The sequence below is a fragment of the Podarcis cretensis genome, assembly GCF_951804945.1.
Source record: "Podarcis cretensis genome assembly, chromosome: 13".
Classification (NCBI taxonomy): Eukaryota; Metazoa; Chordata; class Lepidosauria; order Squamata; family Lacertidae; genus Podarcis; species Podarcis cretensis.
The window spans coordinates 7,039,571-7,065,142 of record NC_137182.1 but is presented as its reverse complement, the minus strand read 5'-3'; the positions used below and the strand labels follow the sequence as shown (position 1 = coordinate 7,065,142).

The following is a 25,572-nucleotide window of genomic DNA, read 5'->3' as shown; positions in this document are numbered from 1 at the left end:
AAGTTGAAAATGTTAAAATTATGGTTAAATAACTGTTGTAATAAATATAAATGAAGAGTATAAATATATATTTTTAAGCATTTGCTAGGCTTCTGGGTTTACTGTGGTGATATGGGGCTCAGACAGACCGTCTTTTGTGAGAATGAAGAAAATGAAGAGAATCAGAAGGGTGGTCTGAGTGATGAGGGCTGAGAAATTGAAGAAGCAGTGATTCCATGAGGCAAAAGCAGATAGAAAGGAAGGCTAGAGTGGTGGAAGGAAAGAGACCATATAGTAATCACACTTTAATATCCCATGCGCAGATTAGTATGAGGTGCATGAAAATGTCATTTATCACGTGGCTGTGAAGTTTGTCAGAGCACTTCGGGATGTATTACATGGAGAACCCTCCCTACCAATGATGTTGTGATGATAACCATGTTATAAATTGCAGGGCCATGGGATAAAATACATTTATCATGAATCTCTGGTTCAGCCAGCACTGACCACACATCCGTCTCTCTCAGGAACACAGACAGCATTGTAAACAACCATAAAGAAAATCACTTCTTGTTCTTTTTTCACTTCTTTCTTTTTCAGTACTGAGCAAAAATGGCCAGTTCTCTGGCCTATTTCTGGGTGGGAAAAGGAGAAGCTCATTTTGCAAATGTTTATCCAGGGAACATATTTTCTCCAATTTTCCTATGAGAAATTTCAGCTCAGTTAATTAACTCTATTGTTAGAGCCCCCGACAGAAAATTCTCAGAAAAGATGGGCTCCACCTCTGAGCCAGAGGTTCTGATGTGGCAGTGTCAATCACAAAGAACCACCGAGGAGAAGGGACAACCAACTGGAACTCTGACTCTGCAAGTAGAAAGTGTGTCCTCCCTAAAAGAGTGTTGCGGTGAGACCTGGAGACTGACGTTCTGGTTGTGGGTGGGTATATTGGACAGCCACAACACCCGATTGGTAGGTCCCTCGCTGCTGGGTTTAATCTGGCCATGGGACTCTCAAGAGTCTCCTCCAGCACCATAATTCAAAAGCATCAGTTCTTCGGTGATCAGCCTTCTTTAGGGTCCAGCTTTCACTATAGGGTGTATATATGTGTAAATAAAACATATATCATAATGACACCACAATCTCTGCTGTGCCTCATATTCCAAAATGAGTAAGAACTCCTGGAACCCAAGGGATCTTGCTGTGCTCAGAGACTTGGATTGCATGCAACAATATTGTTATACGAGTCAGTCATTGAAGAGCCACTTCACACATAATTTTGTCCTTTATATACGTACCTAATAGGATCTAAGTGTGTACTTAAAAATAGAACATGTTTTGCAAACATTTATTTATTATGTGAATTTGCAGGCCTCATCAAAATTGCTCACTAGCTTGTTGGTGGTAATGGGCCCTCCGGTGAACGAACTGAAGTGATAATGAGGTGTTGAAATTTTACTATTATTCATGGCAGGTTAGCTCAAATTTAAAAGGTGTGTTGATGGGAAGCAGAGGAGCCAGCCACTCCGTAGAATTTTCATTCATCTATCCTATCAGTCAAAGTTTGGAGTTTACAACCAATGGTCATTACAATATAAATCACAGAAGATGATATAAAAAATTAGCTGAAAGGAGATTAAAAATACAGATAATCCAATGAATGTTGTAAGATTTATCTTTGAAAATGTATTTTGCAACCAAACCTGGTTTGAGTCAGAAATAGACTCATAGCTTTCCTGCAGATCGCACATATAATGAACCCTATCAGCACCTGCCTTCCCAACACTGAGCATCACTGACAATTCCTGAGTCGGGAAAAGCTCTGCTGCCAGGCTTTCACCACACTGAACTCCCCATACCTCCCGAGGGAGTCTGGTCCACTGTTGAACAGATTTTACTGTCAGAAAGAACTTAGAATCATAGAATCATAGAATCATAGAGTAGGAAGAGACCACAAGGGCCATCGAGTCCAACTCCCTGCCAAGCAGGAAACACCATCAGAGCACTCCTGACATATGGTTGTCAAGCCTCTGCTTAAAGACCTCCAAAGAAGGAGACTCCACCACACTCCTTGGCAGCCAATTCCACTGTCGAACAGCTCTTACTGTCAGGAAGTTCTTCCTAATATTTAGGTGGAATCTTCTTTCTTGTAGTTTGGATACACTGCTCCGTGTCCGCTTCTCTGGAGCAGCAGAAAACAACCTTTCTCCCTCCTCTATGTGATATCCTTTTATATATTTGAACATGGCTATCATATCACCCCTTAACCTCCTCTTCTCCAGGCTAAACGTGCCCAGCTCCCTTAGCCGTTCCTCATAAGGCATCGTTTCCAGGCCTTTGACCATTTTGGTTGCCCTCCTCTGGACACGTTCCAGTTTGTCAGTGTCCTTCTTGAACTGTGGTGCCCAGAACTGGACACAGTACTCCAGGTGAGGTCTGACCAGAGCAGAATACAGTGGCACTATTACTTCCCTTGATCTAGATGCTATACTCCTATTGATGCAGCCCAGAATTGCATTGGCTTTTTTAGCTGCCGCGTCACACTGTTGGCTCATGTCAAGTTTGTGGTCAACCAAGACTCCTAGATCCTTTTCACATGTACTGCTCTCAAGCCAGGTGTCACCCATCTTGTATTTGTGCCTCTCATTTTTTTTGCCCAAGTGCAATACTTTACATTTCTCCCTGTTAAAATTCATCTTGTTTGTTTTGGCCCAGTTCTCTAATCTATCAAGGTCGTTTTTGAAGTGTGATCCTGTCCTCTGGGGTGTTAGCCACCCCTCCCAGTTTGGTGTCATCTGCAAATTTGATCAGGATGCCCTTGAGTCCATCATCCAAGTCGTTGATAAAGATGTTGAATAAGACCGGGCCCAAGACAGAACCCTGTGGCACCCCACTAGTCACTCTTCTCCAGGATGAAGAGGAACCATTGATGAGCACCCTTTGGGTTCGGTCAGTCAGCCAGTTACAAATCCACTGAGTGGTAGCATAGTCAAGACCACATTTTACCAGCTTCTTTACAAGAATATCATGGGGCACCTTGTCAAATGCCTTGCTGAAATCAAGGTAGGCTACATCCACTGTGTTCCCTTCATCTACCAGGGTTGTAATTCTGTCAACTTTATTTAGCCGGAATTTTCTTTCTGGTAACTTGAAGCCTATGGTTCAGGTTCTACCCTCCAGAACATGAGAAAACAAGCTTGTTCCATCTTCCCTATGACAGCTCTTTAGTTACTTGAAGATGGCTATCCTATCTCCTCCCAGTCTATTCTTTTCCAGGCTAATCAGACAAATTCCCTCAACGATTCTTCATAAAGTTTGATTTCCAGACCCTTGATCAACTTTGTTGCCCTCCTCTGCACATATTCCAACTTGTCAATATCTTTCTTAAATTGTGGTGCTCAGAACTGGACACCAGGTGTGGTGGAGAGTTCTGGCACCTCTTTTTCTAGAAAAAACATAGCACTGGTCAAAAGCCTCATTGAAATCAAGATACACTATGTCTACAGCATTCCCCTGATCCACCAAGCTTGTATCTCTCTCTCTCTCTCTCTCTCTCTCTCTCTCTCTCTCAAGACTTGTTTTTGAGAAACTCATGTTGAATCTTAATAATCACTGCATCCTTTTCTTAAATGTTCACAGACCGTCTGTTTATCTGTTCTAGGACCTCTTTCCTGGTATCAGTGTCAAGCTCACTGGTCGGTAGTTACCTGGATCTTTAAAGATGGGGACAATATTTGCCCACCTCCAGTCTGCAGGGACCTCACCTGTTTTCCAAGAATTCTCATAGATTATAGACGGAGGCCCTGAGATTACACCCACAACCTCCTTTAATACCAGATCTTTTCCTATCTTGGATTGATCATTAATGAAACATGGACACATATGTAAAACTTAAAAACAGGGTGCACACACTCATACACTCATACTTCCTCTCTCTCACACACATATGCATACAGTTTTTTAAAAAATTTGAAGGTGCAACACTGACTAAAAAACTGTGACATAAAGCACATTTAAAAAAAATAACAACATTCCATGTATCCCTTGATTGAATAAAGCCTGAGCTCTTTGCAAAGTGTTTGTCTGTGTTGATGAATGCATTTAATGTTATTAGGTTATCATGGTAGGACTAGACTTCACAGCAGGTGTGTAGAAATTAATGTCTGACTACCAAGCCTAGCCATAATTTGTAGACTGCTGCAAGTATCCCTGTCAGGGAGCCAGGACGGTCTATATCTTCCACTTGATGGAAAGCATGGACTTGGTGCCTTGTGATGCCCAAAACGCTGCTAGTTGTCCATAAGACTTTATTTATAGCATTTCACAAGGGTAAGCAAATATTTCCACCTAAAGGAAAACTAAAGCAACCATCTATACAGTTTAAGATCAGTTGCTGTTCTCATAAACTTTAAAATGTACTTGATTAGAGGTGTGCTTTTTTGTTTTAAAAAATCACCATTTTGGGGGGTGAATGAGGGCAAAATGAAACCTTCCCAAAGACTGTGTGTGAGAGAAAATTTTCTACAATTTTTTTTTTTTTTTGGGGGGGGAAGGATTGCAAATTATGTAACAGAATTTGGTCAAGGGTTCTACTTTTACTTCTTTTACATTTTCTTTTTTAAAAATTAGGCTCACAACAATTAACAACAAAAAAATTACACAACAGACTGGTACAATAAAAATAGGCTAAGTAAACTTTCAAACATAGAATAGAATAAAACCTGTTACCATCATGGTTGGGATGAATGTTAAAGAGGAATAATATAATATATTATTGAATCAATCAAATCCATTGATAAGCAGAAGGAGGTGATGGACCATATTCTTCCTTATTGACATATGTAATAAAATCAAACTAAACCTCTGCAAATATGCCCTTTGTACATTGCCCCACAGAAATGTGTAGTTTGTTGATCAACTTTTTAAATAAAGCAAGTTCCCAAACTTTGGAATACAAAAAAAGTATTCAGGGGTCTCCAAAAATGAGCTATTGTTGCTCTAGCAGCCATCCAAAAATGAACAATTAGCTCTTTATTATGTATATTAAGATGAGCTTCCTCAAAAACAGATAACAGTGGAAGCTGTGGAGAAGGGATGATATAAGGTTTCCAAAAATTGTATCAATTCCTTCAAAAACTGCAGACCAAAAGCTTTGCGCCTTTTCACATTCCCACCATAAATGAATATATGATACAGTAACTGGGTACCCCTTCCAGCATCGGTGGAAAGAGAAAGTTGATGTACAACATAAGGATTATAAATGAGGAAAGGAAGGAAGGAATGTATGTTGCATTGTTGCAGGAATGAGGAGAACGGAATTTAAGACTGGAAGAATGAGAAGCTGAGAAGACCAAAAGTGGCTCATCTTTCGATCCCTAGTGTGGCTACATTAATGGGTCTTTGTGAAGCTTTGTAGACACTGGCCTTCCCAGTCTAGCTGGCCCACATGGGAATAAACCAGGTCAATCCAAAAGGACAGAGATATAGTGGCTGTAGCTAGTGAGTTTAGTCTCCTTCAATCATTCCTATTTACAGCAGCAGAATCTGCAGCAGGAATAGCTCAAGCCACCATGACAGCAAAGGCTTCCGCTAGGGGGAACCAGCAGCAGAAAGAAGGCCAGCTGTGGCCAGCATATGTCTCCTCCACCCTCAAGCCTTTTGTGGTTAGATGGAATGGTAGTATATCTCTTAGTGTGCACATAGCAGCCTCACTCACCTCACAGAGTGTTTGTTGTTGGGGAGGAAGGGAAAGGAGATTGTTAGCTGCTTTGAGACTCCTTAAGGAGAGTGATAAAGTGGGATATCAAATCCAAACTCTTCTCCTCCTCCTCCTCCTCCTCCTCCTCCTTCTCAGTAGGGCAAGTGTTTCTGGCACTTGGAATCAGGAGTTGGACCACAGGCAGGTGCCTCCACAACCTTAACTTGGAACCAATAGAGTTTTTACATGAAGCGTTAATGATTATTTCAACACAAAGAAAAGACACACCCATATTTTGCAGATTATGTTGTGCTTGTTGATTCAGTGACAGAAGGATATTATGAAGAGGTGTTAAGGTTAAAAAAAATGGCAAGACCTATTTGGGTGCTTTGGGTGCTTTTGAACTGTACTCATGAAGCAAGCATGGAGGCCTTCCCAAGTTGAGTGAGAAGGTCTGAACGGTGGTTGTAAAATAGATTGGCTAAATGCGCTTATAATGTTCCCCACCTCCAGTGACCAGGAAATCCTGCGCGTTTAGAGCCAATAGACACAGCCACTTGCCCCTTACACAAATCCTATTTAAGAATGTCTGAGTTCTTGTTCGGAGTTCTTGCTATTTTTTGCAAGAGAGAATGGAAAGAAATGTTGGTTCAATAACTGCAAACACTAGGCTGTCTGGGGAGAACGTCTAATGAGGTTCTTCCCAGAGTAGCTTATTTAATAGGAGTTAAATTGGATACTGCTATGAGCAGAACCTTTTTTAGTTACAGCAGCACTTGGGATCAGCTGCTGGACTGAATAATCTTCCTAGAAATATCCACACAGCTCCATCCTTGATGGTTTATACTCAATATATTCACTTTTATTTTGTTTTGGTCAAAATATTTTCATCCTGAACTCATGGGGGCTCAAAACAGCATCAAACACAACTAAACAACATTTTACTAAAGCAGCGCGGGGGGTGAGGGATCATAACAGATTCTAAAAGCAAAAGGAGGTGCCAGTATTGCATTTTGCAAGGACTTTATGGAGAGATAAAATATGTTTAAAGGCCCTCTTTTATTCCACACAAGTGAATGGTTATATGGAGTTGTTTTTATTGGGCTGCATGCATGCAATACGGGCACAGCAGCCACAGATGGAGGAATTATAGCAGACCATAATGATGACGGATTCTGCATGCACTAGTACCATTGTAGGCAATGGGTTGCCAAAGGGCCTTTTCTATATCTCCGTCCATTCCTTGAAGACGGCATTCCTTGACTGTGTGGGTGGTTTGGGGGTATGGAAGTCACACACTGAGCCTCCTCATGCTGAGGAAGATAAGAGGTGAATGAGCATGAATTTTACTATCTAACAAGACCATTGGTCCATAAAATGAAAGCAATATACTGTACTATTGTCAGGGACTCAGCGGGAGTGCAGGGAGGAGAGGAGATGGAGAGCGAGGGGGAGCAATCCGAGGGCAGCGTAGGAGAAGATGACAGCAGCCCGAGAGATTCCGTGAGCCTCTCCAGCGAATCGGAAGATTCACAGAAGGGGGCGCCGATGGGCAGGGCAAGGGGGGACCCAAGGGGGACACCCCAGAAACAAGGGGCCAGCGGGGACTCCCAGAGCAGCAGTTGGAAATCAGGACCAGCTTCCCCACCAGAGCGTAGTGGGGGGGGAGGAGTCCCAGGTATCAGAGCCCACATATTCACCACCAGCGAGAGAAGATGAGTCAGGGTTGGCCACGCCTCCATCGGAGAGCGAGGGAACGGTCAAGAGGAAAGTTGCCGGCTGGGCGCGCGCGCCAAGTTCAAATGTACAGGCGAGCGGCACAGAAGGTAGCCCGGATAGGGAACCAGGTCCTAAAGCCCGCCGGAAGGAGGGGGAAGAATCATCAGGGTCAGCGTCAGAGGAGTCCAGAAAGGATGAAACCCTAGCGGGCAGGAGGGGCCAGAGGAGAAAGGAACTTAGGAAGAGGTGGAACAAAGCGAGAGTCTTAAACTGGTGTGGAAGGGGCGGAGACTCAGACGGGACTTCGCCGGTCTAGGCTTTAAGACGTAGAGCTGCGCGCTGCGGCTTTGAAATGGAAACTAAACCGCAATAAAGATTTTTGTACATAACAACAGCCTGGCGTTGGTCCTCTGTGAGCTGGGACCTAGAGGCAGCTCTGACAACTATGAAATAAATAAGACAGTACTGTAGATAATAAAAATTATTGGGGGAAAAACTCACCTGCACTGAGGATAGTCATTGTTTGAATAAAGGTAAAGGTAAAGGTACCCCTGCCCGTACGGGCCAGTCGTGTCCGACTCTGGGGTTGCATGCTCATCTTGCTCTAGAGGCCGTGAGCCGGCACCGTCCGAAGACACTTCCGGGTCATGTGGCCAGCATGACGAAGCTGCAGCTGGCAAGCCAGCACCAGCGCAGCACACGGAAACGCCATTTATCTTCCCACTATAAAGCGGTCCCTATTTATCTACTTGCATTTAAGAGTGCTTTTGAACTGCTAGGTGGGCAGGAGCTGGGACCGAACGACAGGAGCTCACCCCGTCGCGGGGATTCAAACCGCCGACCATACGATCGGCAAGTCCTAGGCACTGAGGTTTTACCCACAGCGCCACCCGTGTCCCCATGTTGTTTGAATAGGGGGCTTTTATCTATTTCCACAGTCACCCAAACGATCAATCAATCAATCAGTGTCTGAACTTGGTTCCACAGAGTCACAAAAACAAATTAACTGAAAAGCCTTAAAAACAAAAATGCAAAATAAATAGCAAAAACAAAAGCGCCAAACTAAATAAGTTCTGGAAGTCTGTTTGACATCTGAAATATTCAAAACCAAGGCACGGCTTCTGATTGGTGCAGGTGCCCCGGAAACAATAGTCAACAACCGCATGAGACGTTCGGCTTCTGAAAAAAGTTCAAAAACCAGAACACTTACTTCCATGTTTTTGGCGTTTGGGAACCAAGTTGTTTGAGTACCAAGGCATTTGAGAACCAAGGTACCACTGTACAGAAAAGCAGAATATATATGAGTTGGCCAGCCCAATTCTCTGCTTCTCTGTTCTGGCCAAAAAGCAGAATGGGACAAAGCTAGGCTGTCAATGGATCTGCCACCACAAGCTTTGTGTACTTTTGTAAAAAGGCAGAGTACAATTTTGTTGATTCCTCCTCCTCATAAGTAGGACAAAGTACACTGTGACTCCGGAACCAGAAGCTGAAACACGACTGTCAGTCACACTGACAAAGCCTGCCAGAAAAAAAAATCCCCCAGTTTTGGCATGGGATAGTGTGCCCCACAAAAGATGCAAAGAACATCAGTTGCTTCAGAAAAAAGATCAGGAATGCAATAACATGGAATTGTTGGCACCAGAATTTCACCAAAAGCAAAACGTTTAGGGTTTGGGGGGGAATTGGAGGACGGAGACCAAAACAATGTCAGTAAAGCTAGCCAGAAGTGATCTGCTTCGCATTCTTTCAAGGATTTCCATTCCAAAACCAATTTAAAGATGAATACGGTAAGAGCTGGGGCCAGAAGTAGCATGTCAATATTTAACGCCTAGAAATCAGTCTGAGAAATTGCACAGGTTACTTGGTCATAGTCTTCCTCACTCTGGTGAGATCTTCTGCATTTCTGTTTAAACTATTTTGCAATTTGCATCTATACATGTCGATAAGAAAATATACAATTTATACAAATCTGTATCTCCTTTCTGGCTTAGTATATAATTGATATCTCCTCCATATGAAATCAGGAGAACACAAACATTATGACTACAAGAGATAGGACGCAGCAGAACATCTCCAAGTCTTTGCTTTGGATCTTCCCCAGTCACAATGCAGGTGCTGATAATATATACCAATGAGATCCCATGATCAAGAAGGCATGTATCCAAAGACATCACCCCCCCCCAAAAAAAAAGCCTTCAAAAGGCAGGAGGCCTAGAGAACAAAGGGTTCTGTCCAGTGCATGTGGGATAAGGCAATGCTATGGTTGGTTTTATATGGCGATAACACCAGCCTTTAAATATGTTTCTTTCTCTTTTTTTGTAATAGCCTAGATTGGCATCATTCTTCATTCAAAATCTCTTTCAATATGCCAGGGTTATTAAAACAATAGTAAAAGCAGCTTAACAGATTTGAGTAATATGAAATCAAATCCCAAGCCAAATTCTTTATTTGCTTACTCGTCTATCCCATCTTGTCAAGGGGATTATGAATAAAGAAGTCAATGCATACCCCTCTTCCTGAAATTTCTGAACAAATAAGAAAAGCTGTCTAAGGATATCTTTATCCAAATTTCCCAATCTGTACTGTAATGCAGTAGCAGAACTGAGCGTGATTGGCAGCGAAAGCAGCCCGTGGAAGGGACTTACTGCACTGCCAAAATGTCACAGGTGGGCAGCTGAAGCTGAAAGTTTTCTGGCTGCAATTGGCTGAACTTTTCAGAACCCACAGAGGGAGGAATGTGCAGAGAAGTCTATGGAAAGAGAGGTAAGCAAAAATTGGAGGGGCGCTTTGGAAAGGAGGATCAGAGGAGGGAGATATTTATAGCAATGAGGGGAAGAAGAGAGCAGAACCTACACATAAAAGAAGTTGCATATTAATGTGAGAGATAAGTAAGGCTGACGTTTGCATATTGATTTGAAATAAGCAGTCACATTCTTAGTTGCAGGTCTCTAAGACTGTTAGAGTTGTTCGGCAGAATCCCTGATCTGGACCTTGTGTAGCAATAATGAGCTTTCCATCCCAATAATGAATTTCAAAGCTTTACTGCAGAACAGTCTTAAATCTAGTTACAATACGTTACAAGAACAAAATACAAAGGTGGAATCTACACGCATAAAAAAAAACAGTGAAAATGCTTTTGAAAAATACATTGAATTTTGCACAGCTCACTTTCACCATCTAGTCTCACATTTGTATATTGCACTTTACAACATATTTACAATGTGCAGCTGTATCTTCTTCTTCTTTGGCGATCACTTGTAGCTGAGTAAGATTGTCTTCCATAAACATGGTTTTAACAATGAGTCCGTAAGTGGCTGTGGAGGCCAATTCTGGATCCACACATCCTTCCACAGTGGGGAAATTGGTTTCCAGGAGGGAGTTGATCGTGGTGTGGATTTGCCAAGCGTGCCTTCCTCTTAGCACATTTCTTCCTTGCGTCCTGAGTTTGAGAGTCTCCAAAGCCCATGACACCTTTGGTAAAGGCTGTTCTCCAACTGGAGCACTTGCAGGCCAGTGTTTCCCAGTAGTCAGTGTTTATACTACATTTTTTTAGATTTGCCTTGAGACAGTCTTTAAACCTCTTTTGTTGACCACCAGCATTACACTTTCCATTTTTAAGTTCAGTAAAAATTCCTCTCTCTGGTCCCAGAGAGAGACTCCATTATGCTCAAAGATTCTTCCCACAAGGTGCTGAGCTGGTGATCTCTCTGTCCTGGCTTCTCACAAAACAGAGACACTGACATCTCAGGTATCAATTTCATGATGATGAATGCTGCTTGGGATTACTGTATTAACTGTAGTAAAATCTCCTGCCTAATGCAAACTTTTCTTCACAGCGTTTTAAATACAATGCATTCAAACACAGCATTTTATGTACATTAAACTTATAAGTCACATAGTCAAGCAGCAATGTCAGAAATACAGTTATGCACAGGGAAACATGGAAGACCTTCAGCACACTAGCACTGGTGCAGTTTCGTGTCTCAAAGCATTTCAGAATTCAAAAGACTTAGGTTTGTCAAGTTCCACACTGGAAGCAGAGGAGCAAAGCCTGAGAGCTAAGGAGTAGTGTCTCATAAATCAGGTGATGTAGTCTGGTGGGATGGAGGTGAGGCTTGGTGGAGGTAGCAGATAGAACTTGGTGTGTCTAGCAGCAGAACCTGGTGCTCCAAGAGGATAAACATGTGAATATAGAAAAATTTCTCATTTAGCCATTCATTTTGTCTCCTCATTCTAAGGTTTTGTCTCCTGGATGTTGATGATGATGATAAATTTATTACTTATACCCCACCCATCTGGCCGGGTCTGCCCAGCAACTCTGGGTGGCTCCCAACAGAATATTAAAAACCCGATAAAACATCAAACATTCCCTAAACAGAGCTGCCTTCAGTTGTCTTCTAAAAGTCTGGTAGTTGTTCTTCTCTTTGACATCTGGTGGGAGGGCCTTCCACAGGGCGGGTGCCACCACCAAGAAGGCCCTCTGCCTGGTTCCCTGTAACCTCACTTCTCGCAGGGAGGGAACTGCCAGAAGGCCCTTGGAGCTGGACCTCAGGCTGAACGATGGGAGTAGAGGCGCTCCTTTGCGTATACTGAAGGATAGTGCTGTGCTGAGCAGTTCATCTGTGTTTTTGACCATTCTTTATCAATTAATTAGAAAATAAATTGCATTCAAAATTATCATGTGGTGGGGGTCGGTTTGGTGTAATTCTTATGTGTGAGGTGCAGGGATTTTGCTGGCACCGATCCTGCTTTCAAAAATGTTCAAAGGATGTTTATGAGTCTTCCATGCAGCCTACCCAGGTGCTTGCACTTTTTGAAATTCCCAGAATACCCACAGCTGGGCTTTTCTGTAAGGTGAGGGGGCTTATCTACCATTTGCTTGACAACTGATCTTTTTTCTTAAATGTTGTCATTTTACTTTTAATTAAATCAGTGTAGGTTTGTTTGTTTGCTTGCTTGCTTGCTTTAAACGGAAGGACTTCACCTAAAAACAAAACCACAAAGGCAGTGATCTGAGGCATTCATTAGCCAGCCTCTTCAGTTCCCCATGCTTCAGTTAAAGCTCAGGAGAAAATATCACGTGTCCCAGAGTCAGGAAATGTAGGCAGCAGGGGAGGCTGCAGGGTGCAGAGTAAATCTACGATAGAAAGTAAAAGAATATCAGCCACCTTACAACTGTAAGATAAGCTCAACCCCACTTCTGCCAAAATTCTAAAGAAATTGCAAAGCATCCTGAGGGGGAGGCAGAAAAACTTTCTGCCCGGCTAGTTTGAGCAGCAAGGCACCACTAACGTGTTCTGCCCAATTGCTCCTTGGCCAGGTATATTTGCTCTGTTAGGTTTTGCTTTGGTCAGAAGTGACTACAATGCAGGTTTTAAGGAGCGGTTTTAAAGAAGGGAATAAAGCAGCACATTTTATATATTCTTGAAGGAACTGAAATAGTAGGTTTGCAGATGGACAGCAGTTCCGGGTCAGCCAACATACACAATCCTAAATTATTTATTTGTCAGGAACAGTGCTTTTTTCTTTAAAAAAATGTTTAGGGCTACTCTCATTTTCTTACTCATATTGAAATACTGCCCCTCAATGAGGCCAAACTTAGATTCACAAAATGTTTAGGGGTATGCGTACCCCTGCGTACCCCCAGAAGAAAAGCACTGGTCAGGAATATAACAGCCAGGGATCCTGCAGCAAAATGTTGCAGAATCCTCTCATATACCTAGGGCAGGCTTCCTCAACTTTGACCCTCCAGATGTTTTGAGACTACAATTCCAATCATTCCTGACCACTGGCCCTGCTAACTAGGGATCATGGGAGTTGTAGGCCAAAAACATCTGGAGGGCCAAGGTTGAGGAAGCCTGACCTAGGGGGTCCTCTCTCTCTCTCTCTCTCTCTCTCTCTCTCTCTCTCTGTGTGTGTGTGTGTGTGTGTGTGTATCTTGTATGTCACCCTTCATAAAATCTAATTCCAGGGAGGTTTAAAGCACAATTAAAAACACAGTAAATACAGCTGCAATAAATATTGCACACAATAAAATATACAATAAAATTCATAAAACAATAAAACAGCAGAGTGAAACATTTTTAACAGCTGATGCTTAAAATATAGGATCTTAAAATGCTTGAGAGAATGAAAACATTTTAACCTGATGCCTAAATGACAGTAAAGAATACAGCAGGTATATACTACAGAGTCTGACTTGTTTTGAATAGTCATTTTTCACTTCCAAACCAATAATGGCTTATGAAGAGCCTTGCTGGACCAGGTCAAATGCCCTGTTCAGCGTCTGAATCTCAGAGTGGCCAGATGCCTCTAGGAATCCCATAAGCAGCACATGAGTGCAGCCACACTTTCGCCACCTGGAAATTAGTATCCAGAGACTTCTTGCATCTAGTAGAGGAGCTTGTTCACTCAGCTATCACGACTTGTAGCAAGCTGATAGCCTTATTCCCTCTGCAATTGTCTAAACCTCTTCTGAAGATATCAGAGTTGGTGGCCATCACTACAACTTGTGGTAGCAAATTCCTTAGTTTTAGCTATGTGAAGAAATACTTTCTTTCATCGGAGATCACAAAGCTAGCCATACTCAGATTCTTTTTCACAAAGGGCGGCAAATGTGTTCCAGCAGCCTTAAGGGTTTTCAACACAAAATCCGTTTCCCACCTCTTGTACGCTGCAAATGTCTAGCATAATGGGGACCTGCCAAAGCCAGATGGCTTTCAGGCAAAATTTCTACGATCTCTGCTGCAGGTATCCAACTGTGTCCCCAACTCCATACTTCTGTTAGAAGCTGGTGAATGCCCAATTTCAACTAAAGCATGGTGGGCTGCCCTAAAATATTGGCTCAGGATTTCAGTGTTTGATCTAGGGAAGGGTTTGTACCGACACCTGACCAATGAGGAGTCTGTCAGCAAATGGCAGAAAACCATGGCTATGAAAGCCACCTCTATTGGTCTGCCACCCGCCCCCCAACTTTACTACCTGGGTTATGAAGGCACCCTGAAAACGTTAAAGCAAAGATTATGGGATAATATGCACAGTGACTTGAGATCTCAATCACATGCAGTCTGTAGTCCGCTGGCAGTAGGAGTACAGTATAGGCATGTCTTTAAGTTAACACCTTACATTAAAAATCTGACAGTACCAAATTATCAAAGGCTATTCACCAAAGCCAGACTAAATGTATTTCCTTCTGCAGTGTTGGATGGCAGGTTGAGAGGAGTTCCCTACCAGGACAGACTTTGCTCGTGTGCTCAAGACATCGATTCTATAAAACATATTTTGCTGCACTGTGCGAAATATGAGCAAGCCAGGGCTGAACTGATATTATCCTTGCTGGTACCTTTCCCAGGAAAATCAGAGGATCACTATGTCAAGTTCCTATTGGAAGACCGGACAAATGCTAGAACATTAGCAGTGGTGAAGTTTTTACTGGTGGTTGCAAGAACCAATGATGTTTAAGTCTGAACAAAATGCTTGAAATGCTTGTTTAACCTGGAGGTAGGCTGTCTGAATTGTGCATTGCTTTGCAAAAATTTGTTGGGTCTCTGGACCATGATAAAGATTGATTGATTGATTGATTGACTGATTCTTTCATCTGTCCAGAGCAGGCAAAGGCAAACTCCGGCCCTCCAGATGTTTGGGACTACAATTCCCATCATCCCTAGGTAACAGGACCAGTGGTCAGAGATGATGGGAATTGTAGTCTGAAACATCTGGAGGGCTGGAGTTTGCCTATGCCTGGTCCAGAGTCTTCTAACATTCAGGTTCAACAGGGTAGCCCCAGTTACTAGTAAAACTTCTTGGGCTTGCCGATCGGAAGGCCCTTGCTTCAAATCCCCACAATGGAGTGAGCTCCCATTGCTCTGTCCCAGCTCCTCCCAACCTAGCAGTTTGAAAGCACGCCAGTGCAAGTAGATAAATAGGTACCACTCCGGCAGGAAGGTAAATGGTGTTTCTGTGCGCTGTTCTGGTTTCGCCAGAAGCAGCTTAGTCATGCTGGCCACATGACCCGGAAAAACTATCTGTGGACCAATGCCAGCTCCCTCGGCCTGAAAGCGAGATGAGTGCCGCAACCCCAGAGTTGCCTTTGACTGGACTTAACCATCATGGGGTCCTTTACCTTTTTACCTTTACCTATATATATACATACCGGTATAATGTCTCACACTGTGCATGTCTTTCCTGAGCTGTTAAATCACATTAGAAAGCTTCCACCTGGAATAAATCCAACATTCTATGTCCAAATATTGTCAAGACAGGGCTGCTCACTGCTTCTAGGTGGTCTTGAGCAGAAAGTCAGAATAATACCCTACACCTCCGCTCTTCGTTTTCAGGCAGCACATTGCAGCTTTTTCTGGCATCCAGTGCAAATTAAGCAAAAAATACCGATCTCTCACCTACTGAGTTACAAGAAAATAACAGATGGAATCACTGATACAATTAATGAAGGCAATGAGGTGGTGGTGGGGGAATCACAGTTCTAAATTGACCATTCAGAGAAATAGAGAGATGCCACTGATAATATTACCAGCAGATACTTGTAGTTTGTCCCAACTTTCTATCAATTTTTTGAAAACACACACACACACACACACACACACACACACACACACAGCACCAGCCAATATTTCCCATCCTAATTGCTAGGGCTGTGTTAAATGTTATCTAAGAATGCTACTGAAACTATATGAAAGTGGCTAAGTTGTGCTCCACAGAGATGAACTGGGATAAATTCTGCTGTAGCCAAAGCGGCTTAGATGTGGCTATGAGAGGTTATGCCGCAAGCACCAGAAATGCACTCGGACAGCACCGAGGAGCCTGACACAAGAAGATGCTCAAGGAGGGCATCCAATGTCTCTTTATGAATAGCTCAAATACAATTCCAGGTAGGGTGGCAGAGGCGGGTATCGACACCTCCTCTTCCACCACTGTGGTGGCATCATGATCACAACTACAGTGATACCTCGGGTTAAGAACTTACCACAGTTTGTTCTGGAGGTCCGTTCTTAACCTGAAACTGTTCTTAATCTGAGGTACCACTTTAGCTAATGGGGCCTCCCACTGCCACCGTGCTGCCGCCGTGCGATTTCTGTTCTCATCCTGAAGCGAAGTTCTTAACCCGAGGTACTATTTCTGGGTTAGCAGAGTCTGTAACTTGAAGCGTCTGTAACCTGAAGCGTCTGTAACCCAAGGTACCACTGTAACTGTGTTTGCCAGCAGAGCGGCCATAGTCATTGTCAGCAGCTGCCATGCCAGCTACCTGCTGGATGAGATTGTGGAATTTATTCAGAACAAAAAGCTAAATTAATTGTGAACAATGTAGTTACAGAAGAGTTCAAGATTGAGAAAGGAACACGACAAGGGTGCCCAATCTCTCCATTGCTTTTTATATCGGTCCTTGAGGTTTTGCTAAATATGATTAGAAAGGACCAGTTGGTTAAAGGTATACAAGTTGGAGCTAAACAGTACAAATTGAAAGCATTTGCTGATGATTTGGTATTGACATTACAGGAGCCAGAATCTAGTACTAAAAGAGTATTGGAATTGATTCAAGAATTTGGTCAGGTGGCGGGATTTAAGTTGAATAAGATGAAAACTAAGGTTTTAGAGAAAAACTTAACAGTGATTGAGAGAGAGAGGTTTCAGAAGGAGACAGGATTAACATTGGTTAAGAAAGTGAAATACCTAGGGGTTAACATGACTACTAAGAATGTGAACTTATTTAAAGATAATTATGAAAAATGTTGGACTGAAGTGAAAAAGGATTTAGAAATATGGTCAAATTTGAAGTTATCATTGCTAGGCCAAATTGCTGTGATAAAGATGAATGTATTGCCAAGGATGTTGTTTTTGTTTCAAACACTGCAAATTTTGGACAAAATGGATTGTTTCAAGAAGTGGCAGAGAGATATTTCTAGATTTGTCTGGCAGGGCAAGAAGCCTCGAATAAAATTTAAGATACTAACTGATGCTAAAGAAAGAGGTGGATTTGCCCTGCCAGACCTTAAGCTTTATTATGAATCAGCTGCATTTTGCTGGCTGAAAGAATGGCTGCTTCTTGAAAACACGGACATTTTGGACTTAGAAGGTTTTAATAATGTCTTTGGATGGCATGCATACTTGTGGTACGATAAGGTCAAAGCACATAAAGCGTTTAAAAACCATATTGTCAGGAAAGCACTGTTTAATGTCTGGATAAGATGTAAGGATTTGCTTGAAAAGAAAACTCCAAGGTGGTTGTCACCAATGGAAGCAAAGGCTCAGAAAAACCTCAATATGGAGGCCAAATGGCCGAAATATTGGGAAATTTTGGAACAAGAGGGAGACAGATTAAAACTGCAGAGCTTTGAAAAACTAAAAAACAAAGTGCGTGATTGGCTTCATTATTACCAAATAATGGAGGCTTACAATTTGGATAAGAAAATTGGCTTTCAGGTGGAAAAATCAAAATTGGAAATAGAACTGTTAGATCCTAAAACTAAGAATCTGTCAAGAATGTATAACTTGCTGTTGAAATGGAATACTCAGGATGAAACGGTGAAATCTGCTATGATTAAATGGGCACAAGATGTTGGACATAACATTATGATGGCTGACTGGGAACAGTTATGGACCACAGGTATGAAGTTTACGGCATGTAATGCCTTGAGAGAGAATATAATTAAAATGATTTACAGGTGGTACATGACGCCAGTCAAGCTTGCAAAAATTTACCATTTGCCCGATAATAAATGTTGGAAGTGTAAAGAGATTGAAGGTACATTCTTTCACCTTTGGTGGACTTGCCCAAGGATTAAGACTTTCTGGGAGATGATTTATAATGAAATGAAAAAGGTATTTAAATATACCTTTCAGAAGAAACCAGAGGCCTTTCTCCTGGGCATGGTCGGCCAATTGGTGTCAAAGAAGGACAGAACTTTCTTTATGTATGCCACAACAGCAGCAAGAATACTTATTGCAAAGTACTGGAAGACACAAGATTTACCCACCCGGGAAGAATGGCAGATGAAGGTGATGGACTATATGGAACTGGCGGAAATGACTGGCAGAATCCGAGACCAAGGAGAAGAGTTGGTGGAAGAAGATTGGAAATAATTTAAAGTTTATCTACAGAAACATTGTAAAATTAAGGAATGTTAGAAGGATGTTGGAATGAAGCTATGTGGTTTCAGCAGAAATGTTATAAAGGATTAAGTAAAAATGGATTGGTAATTAGTGAAAGAGGAGAATGTAAAAATATAGTATATCAAGATAAATTTTTTAGGATAATAACAAGGATGGAAAGGATTTGCTGAAATATCTAATTGAACTAGAATACAAAAAAGGGAGGTGTGAGGAGGTCAAGGAAATAAGCAAAGGAAAGAAAGTTATGTAAAGGTTGGATTTGTGTGTTTTTTTTCTTTTTTTCGTGTTCTGTTTGTTTAACTTTTTCTATTTTTCCTTTTGTAACCTTTAAAACTTTAATAAAATCTATTTTAAAAAAAGAGAGATTGTGGAAGGAGGGAAAGAAGCAGCTCACAGATTCAAACCTTCCTCTCAGTCAGGAGAGAAGGGAGAGTCATGCGGGTGCAGTACCCGTTGTAGGGCAGCTTGTAAATGAATGGGGCGGGGGCGACTTCATGGAAACAATAGCGAATAGGGAAGAATGTTTCTGAGTGCTGCAGATGTGTTAGCAGAGTGTTTTCATCACCATCTGTGCACAGGGGTGGAGGAAGGGGGGTGCGGTGGGTGCGAACCACCCTGGGTGTCACCACTGAGAGGGGTGACAAAATGTTGGGCGGCACTCACCGTGGGGCCTGCAGTGCGCCTGAGCCACACGTCTCTCCTGGGAGTGACACGGTGGCTAGGGCATGCACAGACTCCATGCTGCCCATGCGGCTGAGTGGGAGGAGGCAGGCACATTTCAGAAGCTCCATGGTGTGCCCTGCCCCTATGGACAGCGCCACCCCAGGCAACCAAATGGCTTCCTCCGCCGCTGTCTATGCAATCTCTGTTTCTGCACTCTTCTCCCCTTTTGGCATGGAGGAAGGAAAAGGAGCGTGGCAGAAAGTTTAGCATGAGCTGTAAATTCCCTGGAGGTGTGTGGTGTTGGTTTTCTAAATAAACATATCACTATTTATGAATAGGGGACGCAGGTGGCGCTGTGGGTTAAAGCCTCAGCGCCTAGGACTTGCCGATCGAAAGGTCGGCGGTTCGAATCCCTGTGGCGGGGTGCGCTCCCGCTGCTTGGTCCCAGCGCCTGCCAACCTAGCAGTTCGAAAGCACCTCCGGGTGCAAGTAGATAAATAGGGACCGCTTACCAGCGGGAAGGTAAACGGCGTTTCCGTGTGCGGCTCTGGCTCGCCAGAGCAGCGATGTCACGCTGGCCACGTGACCCGGAAGTGTCTCCGGACAGCGCTGGCCCCTGGCCTCTTAAGTGAGATGGGCGCACAACCCCAGAGTCTGTCAAGACTGGCCCGTACGGGCAGGGGTACCTTTACCTTTACCTTATTTATGAATAGCACGGATTTAATTTGGGGGGGGCTTTCTATTTCTTTTATATACAAAAAGCTTGGGGTGGTATTTATATCAGAATGCTTTGTTGATCCTCTTGAGTAGACATACTTGCCAGTCAGTAGGAGTCAAACAGAATGCCTGAGAATTCAGATAATAATATATTTGAAAAGCAGATACACCGCTGTGTACTCACCATAAGTATGCACTTCTGTAAATATTACAACACTAATTATACGTACGAATTCTATTTTCCTGCACCACATATTGAAGTAATGCAATACCTGTGCGATGTGTAAGTAGGCAAAATAAACTGCCAGACCACCTGGCCGCTCCCAAAATCAATTTAATATGCAGCTTTTGAAGTGAGAGTGTACCACATATTAAAGAGATAAGAAGAGATACTGCAGCCATAAGACTTTCTAAAGAGCTGTGTATGTGTGAGGCCTACTTGCTTAAAATATTGTATACCAGGGGTAGGCAACCTAAGGCCCGGGGGCCGGATGCGGCCCAATCACCTTCTCAGTCTGGCCCATGGACGGTCCAGGAATCAGTGTCTTTTTACATGAGTAGAATGTGTTCTTTTATTTAAAATGCATCTCTGGGTTATTTGTGGGGCATATGAATTCATTCATATATTTTTTTCCAAAAGATAATCCAGCCCACCACATGGTCTGAGGGACGGTGGACTGGCCCATGGCTGAAAAAGGTTGCTGACCCCTGCTGTATACCAAAAAGCGTGCATGCACACAAATCCACTTCAGAACTCACTCTGGTCTAATGTATTGATGTGCAGCATAAATTAATACCACAGAGTCTTCTTCAATAAAAGAATAAAAGTTTTACTGAGTTAAAATAAAGTTGATTGCAAATAACAGCATAGTGAATGGAAGATTGAACTAGCTTCAGAGCATACACAGAGTTACTGAGTCGCGCAGAGGCATTTGTCTCCATTGAGCACAGGCTTCCCAGAGCACAGGCTCCATCACACACTCTGAGTCTGCCTGCAAGCGGATACAATACAGTGGTACCTCAAGTTAAGTACTTAATTCGTTCCGGAGGTCTGTTCTTAACCTGAAACTGTTCTTAACCTGAAGCACCACTTTAGCTAATGGGGCCTCCCGCTGCTGCTGCTGCGCGATTTCTGTTCTCATCCTGAAGCAAAGTTCTTAACCTGAGGTACTATTTCTGGGTTAGCAGAGTCTGTAACCTGAAGCGTATGTAACCTGAAGCATATGTAACCCGAGGTACCACTGTACTTATGCAGAGAATGAGTCATCTTCAAGATGAGTCACAGTGATTCAGCATGCTAAGTGATTCTGCAGCCTTTCAGCATTTCACAACATTTCTAGACTCTTTTACTGCTTCCTTTACTGCTTCTGCTCTCAAATACCTTCATCACATGACACATATCACTTTGGATTGGATCCAAAGCAGATCCTTGTTTTGGTTTTCTGAAGCTTAGGGTATCACCCCCATTGACTTATAATGATGAAATTGGCTGACAGCTATAATGGGGTTGCTGTTTTATTTTTGTTTTTTTGACAGAAGTAGCTGAAATCTGCAGTCACAGTAGCTACTTTTGAGGCATGAATTCTGCCGAATTTCACCACATAGGTCCAGGGAATTTCCATTTATTTCAACACGGGATATCCTAACTTCTCTGTGGTTTGGCGGACAATTTGCATGCATCGCTTTTCAGGCATTCTGTAGTGGTGCTCATCAAACACAAGAGAGGAGCCATGGGAATGAGCATATTATCTCCTCTTCCCATCATCCTTCTGGCTGCTCAAGAATTGGAGGGGAAGAGCTGTCTCCAGCAAGCAGCCTCCAATACTTATACAGACTCTGTGTGCATTAAGAACACTTTAAAATCATAGTCTTCAAAGTTCTCCTCTTAGAAAAATTGACATTCATTCTCCTCACGGAAGCTGTGGTGTCTGCTTTGACAGATATATAAGCACATAGGCCTCAGTTCCTGCTAAACCTTCTACCTGTGGCTGAGGCAGGCAGATGCTAAACCTCATTGCCTCATTCCCAATAGCTGCGTGGAGGCTGTGAATGTCAGAGCCATGTATGAACTAGTTCTTTGAATTTCCAAAATAACACTTGGAAAGGGTGAAACAAACTCAGACTTGGCCATATGGATTTCCAATGATAAAACTTCAAAGCAGTCATTTTGGGAATGCAAGGATCATTGTTGCAGTCCATGCTACAAGTAATTTCTTTATGGGGTATCTATGTTAAAGCACCAGTTTAACATCACTCTCTTTCTCCCTTAATACGTGCATTGCTTCCATGTACACTGGTGGGAGTTGGGCATGTCTTTTAGAAGATTAACATAAATAATCCCATGAAAGCAAGGCAATTAAAAGCAGTGCCTGAAATGAAATTTCATCTCCTCTGTGGAGATTTTCAGCAAAACAGATGGCATAGTACTTCAATTGACCTTCTCCCTGTGTCAGTTAAAAACAAACATTATTTTATTTTTCAAAGTCAGAACATTATTTATTTAAATTATTTCTACGCCTCTTTTCAGGCTTATATATTCTGTCTTTGGAAAGGACAGTTGTCTGTTTGCAGGTGCTGTCTGGTCAAAGAGAAAGAAGGAAGAGCAGGGACCTTGAAATTGCTCTTCAACAGTTATCACTTTTACAGAGAACTAAGCAGGCACATAGGTCATTGACTGCCTTCTCCAATACTGCAAAAGGTATTGTATTTCTATAAATTAGTACATGGAAATTCTATGCAAATCCTTGGTCCTCCTTTTTGGTGATGAATTTCCTGTTTTGGGATGTGGTGCATGTGTCCACCATTTCCCATCCCTTTCTTTTCTAAAATGCTACACAGAGAAACATAAGAACAAAATGTCAGCTTCTTCTGGGACCCTGTCTTCCAAAAATGCATTGAGATAATACAGAGAGCAGGAAAGGCGAGCTCCAAAAATTCAAGGCAAATCACTGAGGGTATTTTGCCAGTGGACACTAACCCCAGCCAGATATTGGCTGAAGGGGTGGAGGGAGGGGGTTGCAGTGGGGGTGGAACGCCCCGGGTGTCACCACTGAGGGGGGGGGGTGACAAAATGCTGGGTGGCACTCACCGTGGGGCCTGCAGTGCACCCAAGACTGGGAGTGACACGGTAGCTTGGGTGCCCGCAGGCTCTGCACTACCCCAAACGGTCTGCCCACTGCCTCCCCCTCAGCTGTAGGGCAGCTGAGTGGGAGGAGGCAGGCAGACTCCACAGAGGCCCCACGGAGTGTCCTGCCCCTGCTGGCCCACCCCCTCGCCCCGCCCCAGGCACCCAATCAACTTGCTCTGCTGCTGATTGGCTAGTACAGCCTTGGCCAGGTTGGGCCCTTTGTCAGAGCAACCTGTGAGGAAGAGATTGTCTAGATTTGCACACTCTGTTGGAGCAAAGAGCCCCCCTGCCATTGCAACTCTATTATTGCACTAAGAATGGTTGTGGTACATGTTAAGATTCTTATCTACAGTGGTGCCTCGCCAGACGAAATTAATCTGTTCCGCGAGTCTCTTCATCTTGTGGTTTTTTCGTCTTGTGAAGCATGGCTATTAGCGGCTTAGCGGCTATTAGCGGCTTAGCGGCTATTAACGGCTTAGCAGCTTAGCGGCTTTAAGAAAAAGGAAACAAACTCGCAAGAACTCGCAAGACGTTTCATCTTGCGAAGCAAGCCCATAGGGAAATTCGTCTTGCGGAACGACTCAAAAAACGGAAAACTCTTTCGTCTTGCGCGTTTTTCATCTTGCGAGGCATTCGTCTTGCGAGGTACTACTGTACCTGAGCTGCTCCAGTGTGCGCTACTATGATTTGTATACATCATGTGAGTGTCTGAGAGAGTGTGAGAAAGGAAGTCTGTACAGTGGTACCTCGCAAGACGAATGTCTTGCAAGACGAAAAACGTGCAAGATGAAAGAGTTTTCCATTTTTTGAGTCATTCCGCAAGACGAATTTCCCTATGGGCTTGCTTTGCAAGACGAAACGTCTTGCGAGTTCTTGCGAGTTTGTTTCCTTTTTCTGAAAGCCGCTAAGCTGCTAAGCCGTTAATAGCCGCTAAGCCGCTAATAGCCGTGCTTCGCAAGACGAAAAAACCACAAGACAAAGAGACTCACGGAATGGATTAGTACTATTGGAAGTTGGTTTCACTTCTGTGTGTGTCGCAGTTCTGTACTGGTGTTCAGAGAGCACAGACGTACTGATGGTGTCTCTGTATATAAGACTGTAAATAAAGTAGTTTTAGAACTACGATTGAGTCTTTCTTCTGCTATGATATACCAGAAGACTGGCGTGCTCTTTCCAGGAGAGAAGGGTCGCTTATTACCGGCTACTCTGGACTGAAGAAGAGTTACAGCCAGAAAGAGCCACTGGGGAACACTCCAGAGATTTGGGAAGTTTGCAGCCTTCCCAGGGCATTTTTCTAATAGAGTAAAGGTAAAGGTAAAGGGACCCCTGACTATTAGGTCTGGTCATGACCGACTCTGGGGTTGCGGCACTCATCTCACTTTATTGGCCAAGGGAGCCGGCGTACAGCTTCCGGGTCATGTGGCCAGCATGGCGAACCAGAGCAATGCACAGAAACGCCATTTACCTTCCTGCCGGAGTGGTACCTATTTATCTACTTGCACTTTGATGTGATTTCGAACTGCTAGGTTGGCAGGAGCAGAGACCGAGCAACGGGAGCTCACCCCATTGCGGGGATTCAAACCGCCGACCTTCTGATCGGCAAGTCCTAGGCTCTGTGGTTTTACCCACAGTGCCATCTGCGTCCCTTTCCAACAGTACAATGAGAAAAATATTCCACATACCTTCTGGAACAAGGGACTGGATGTGGATGCCACACTGATGGTGTGTATTTGCTTCCCTGGTCCACTTGGACATAGAATCACAGGGTGGGAAGGGACCCTGGGGGTCATTTAGTCCAACCCCATGGAATGCAGGAATACGCAGCAGCTGTCCCATGCGGGGATCAAACTTGCGAGCTTGACATTATCAGCACCATGCTCTAACCAACTGAGCTACATATGAGGGGCTTCTGGCTCCCCTGTGTTATGTGCAGAGCCATGGGGTTCAACAGGCCCATAATTATTGGAATTCTATAATATGGTGGCAGCCCAATCCCATGGTGTCATTGGATACAATATCAATGAATGCTCTAACATGCCTTTGCAATAAATGCATTTTAATAGGCTGCGTAACCTCAGAGGAATTCATCCTCCATTTCACAGAACAAATTAAATACTAAGTTCTTTCTGCGAAAAATGGTATTATCCCTGCTTTACAGTTCTTGTACAACACTTATCCCGAAGTCAATTATTAAAGTCAATGGTTATCTCCTTATGGTACCCTATTGTATTTTTAATTGAATTTTAAAAGGAAGTTGTTTTCCTTTGGACTCATAGACATGCAATAAATATTGATTTCAACACAAACCATAGGGGATAAAACAAATCCGTTAGTCCACAAAAGGAAAGCAGCTCACTTCATTATCCGTGTCTGCCAAATCTAAATCAATGTACAATTAAAATATGATCTCTTTTTGCAAGTTTTAGAGAGATGTATATTGAGTGTACTGGTACTTATTTAGCAGAAAGATTACTTCCACATTCAAATTCTACATTTAGCCATGTGAGGTATGTGTGGGTGGAATTCAAGATGGCACTAAATAGGG

General features: G+C 43.2%; 1 long non-coding RNA gene across 1 annotated transcript in view; it reads right to left on the bottom strand.

Annotated features, from left to right (window-relative positions):
- Positions 1–16,517, bottom strand: part of LOC307201179 — an 820,028-nt gene extending 803,511 nt beyond the window's left edge. The window contains exon 1 of the long non-coding RNA XR_013832617.1: positions 16,359–16,517. This is a non-coding gene — a long non-coding RNA (uncharacterized lncRNA). The remainder of the gene's footprint in view (positions 1–16,358) is intronic.
- Between the last annotated feature and the right edge of the window lie 9,055 nt (positions 16,518–25,572).